The sequence below is a fragment of the Elephantulus edwardii genome, unplaced genomic scaffold (genome assembly GCF_000299155.1).
Source record: "Elephantulus edwardii isolate Elephantulus edwardi_28Jun2011 unplaced genomic scaffold, EleEdw1.0 scaffold00036, whole genome shotgun sequence".
Lineage (NCBI taxonomy): Eukaryota > Metazoa > Chordata > Mammalia > Macroscelidea > Macroscelididae > Elephantulus > Elephantulus edwardii.
In genome coordinates, this window is record NW_006399786.1 from 9,660,419 (window position 1) to 9,663,972 (window position 3,554).

Sequence of the window (3,554 nt, forward strand, 5' to 3'; positions counted from 1 at the left end):
GCATCATGCTGGGAAAGGTGACGAATAAGAAAAATAGGAAGTATCTCAACAAGATAGATTGACACAGTGACTTACAATAGGCTCTTGAGGATGGTACAAAGCAAGGCAAGGCTTAGATCTATTGTTCATAGGGTCGTTTGATTTACAGTATCTAGTAACACCTAGCAATAACAAAATTTTATCATAGTATCTCCTCAGGAGAAAAATGGGAAATCTTCTGTTAGATTTACAACCCACTGAAAGCCCACTGAAGGGTCAGTTATTAGTCAGTTCCAACTAGAGAGCAGTGAGTTTTGAGAATAGTTAATGATCTGGGTGAAGAGTATTGAATATACCACTCATTACCAAAAGTACAAACAAATGTGTCTTGAAAGACAAGCACAAGAGTGTTCGTTAGAGGAAGAGATGGGAAAACTTGGTCTCATTTACTTTGAGCATATTCTCAGGTGGAACGAGTACTTGGAGAGACCTCTCAAGCTAGTAAATGTAGAGGATCAGAGAAAGAGAGGAAGACTCTCAACAAGGTGTGTTGACACAGTGATTACTACAATGGACTTGAGCAGGGCAGACTTTATGAGGATGGTGTAGGACAGGGCAAGGTTCATATCTGCTGTTCATAGGCTCTCTATGAGTTGTACTCAACTTAAGTGCAACCCTATGAGTAACAGATTGGAACCTCGCCCTATCTTACACCAACCTCATTGTCTCAGGCACACTTGAGTCATTTTTACACTTGTGTCATTATAGCTCGTTGAGGGTCTTCCTAACAATTCAAAGGCATCAATTATTCTGCTTTATGAATTCTTCAACGTTTAGATGTGTAAGAAAGAATTGAAAGTCCTGTGGCTTAGATTAAGTGCACTTTAGTACTTAAACTCAAGTGCTGGTCTTGAGCACTTTGGAGAGGTCCTCAACAGCAGATTTTCTTAATGAAACATGTGTTTTGACTTCTTGACTGCTGCTGTTATGGGTGTTGATCGTGGATCCAAGTAAAACGAAATCCTGGACAACCTCATTTTTTTTCTCCTTCTACTATGATGTTGATGATGTTGACTATTGGTTCAGTGGTGAAGATTTTTGTTCTCATGATGTGGATATGAAATCTGGTGGCATAACCCATATACAGCTGTGATATCATAGATTAAAAGTAATGCTTTTGGTGATTTGAATACACCAGCAGCAGCTCCTTGGGAGAATGATGGGCAATCTCTTCTTATATGATTTACAGCCTCTGAAAACACACTGGAGGGTCAGCTATGAGCCAATAGCTTAAACTTGGGTAATCACTGTAAAATGCTTCAACAGTGCCTGGGATAAAAGCAGACACTCCTAAAGTGGATGATGATGATGGTCATTGTGATGCTGATGTGGCCATCCTAATTTGAATAATGTCCCTACAATTGAACACTAGACTCAAGACTGATTGACTTAGATATTGGCTGCCTCTGAATTTATTCATGGTGATGCTATAGAACAGAGTAGAACTTTTTCATAGAGTTTTCTTGACTGTAATCTCTATGAACACACAGGAAACTCTGGGGGTCTTGTGGCAAGAAGCTGTGCTCCAATCTTGAAGGCACATGGTTTGAATCCACTAGCTGCTCCTCAGGAGAAGGATGGGAAATCTCTCGTGCGATTAACTGCCTCTGAAAACCCACTGGAGGGTCAGGCATGGGTCAGTTCCAACTCGATGGTACACAAAACAACAGCAATCTTTACGGACGCACATCAAGTCTTTCTCCATGGAACCTATTGATGGGTCCAAACTGCCAGGCTTTTGGTCAGCAACTGAGTACATAATCTTTGTGCCACTGATAGTTTATTTGGGAGGTAATCTTAGGAAACACAGATGAGGGAGTTACAAAAGTGAAATAAGGTGAGACCAAGGTTCTGTTAAAGACGTCACTTACTGAGTAGCTACTGTGACTAACTGGGGCTCATATTTACTGAAAACACTCAGGGGAATTGTGTTAAAACAGTTCACAATGACCCTGCCAAGGGATGTTAGACTGTTTATCCACTAACTCTTGTCCTTCGTAGGTTGAGGGTTGCTCCATCAGACCTTAAGTCCCTAGCAATCTCAGGCTACCCTGTGTGCAGATTAAACTATCTTCCATGGCTCCCACACTGGCAAAAGCCCTCACTAAATCTCCGACATCAGAAGCACACTGTAGTATTGGAATTGGCTCTATATTCAGCTGCAGCTAAGGTGAACTAAGAAGTGGACAGAATGATACGTGGAGAACATCATGTCCACTAGAGTGAAGTGAAAGGAAAATGAGAAATACTTAAGTTGACTCAGTGGGTCTTGATGATCCATTATATAGTGGGAGTAAGAAATAGAATGAGTGTAGTTTGGTGAGTAGTGCCTGGATTCTTGAAAACTTGTGAGCAGCCATCTGTGATACAGTTATTGGTCTGTAGTCATCTGGAGAAAACCAAAAAGAAGAAAACTCCAAACTGAGAGAAGGAATCAGACTATAGGACAACTTGCCACAGTGAACCACTGCTTCTTCTACCCTAAGGCAAGAACTAGATGGTGCCTGGCAATGACTGCCAAAGGTTCTGATCAGAATCACAATAGAGGAATCACGATAAAATGAGGGAGAAGTGTAACAGACCTTTAAATTCTTCAATTCTGACTTGCTGAACCCATAGAAGCTAGAGGATCCCTAAGATGATTGTTCTAAAATATTCCTTCAGCCTTGAAGGGAAAGTATTCCCTGATGTGACCTTTAAACTGGTTAATTGAACTCAGAGAGTAGATTTAAAAAATATGACCAAATGGGTAACAGTTAATTCTACAGCATAGATGAGAAGTTTGGGGGGGGGGTGAATGTCTGTAAGTTTAAGTCAATGGAAGTGAAACAATGGAATAGAGATAAGGAAAATGCTGGCGCAAGGCAAAGAATGTAGCCAATGGCACTGATTCTTAAGTCTAGAAGTGATTGAATGGGAATTTGTTTTACTGTGCATATTTTCACCAAAAATACAGCGAAATATTTTTAAAAAGAGAGAAAAAAGTGGAGTATAAAATAACTTCTGTGGTTTGGGTATGGTCTAAAGACTTCAGTGCTATTTACAATTTCCAGGGCGGGAGTTGTTTGGAGGTAATGATGGCAGGAATGGGGGATGATTTTCATTGAATGGTGAATCCAAGGAGTCATGCTAGGTTGGCAAATGACATTTTCCTCATGCCTACTAAACTACACAGGCTTCAGTTTGACATGTTAAAATTCCTTAAACAGGTTTGGTGGGAGCAAATCCTGTCCTCTGATAATGATTGAAGATTTGTCCCCCCTGCTAAAAGAGCACGTTTAATATGGTGGTTTAAGTGACGGCTTTTAAAACAGCCTGGTGTCTTTTTCTACCTGCTGTTCCCTTATTAGTTGGCTTTGAACCTGTTGGCGAATTCCACTGCAGATTGTCTCTCTCTGAAGAAAGAGAATAATAAATACTCTTTTGAGTTATTGCTTGCCTGTTGAAAACCAAGACAGCATTTTCAAAGCCCTTCTGAGTTGTTGTAGAGCACAGTACCCCATTGAGTATTGTAT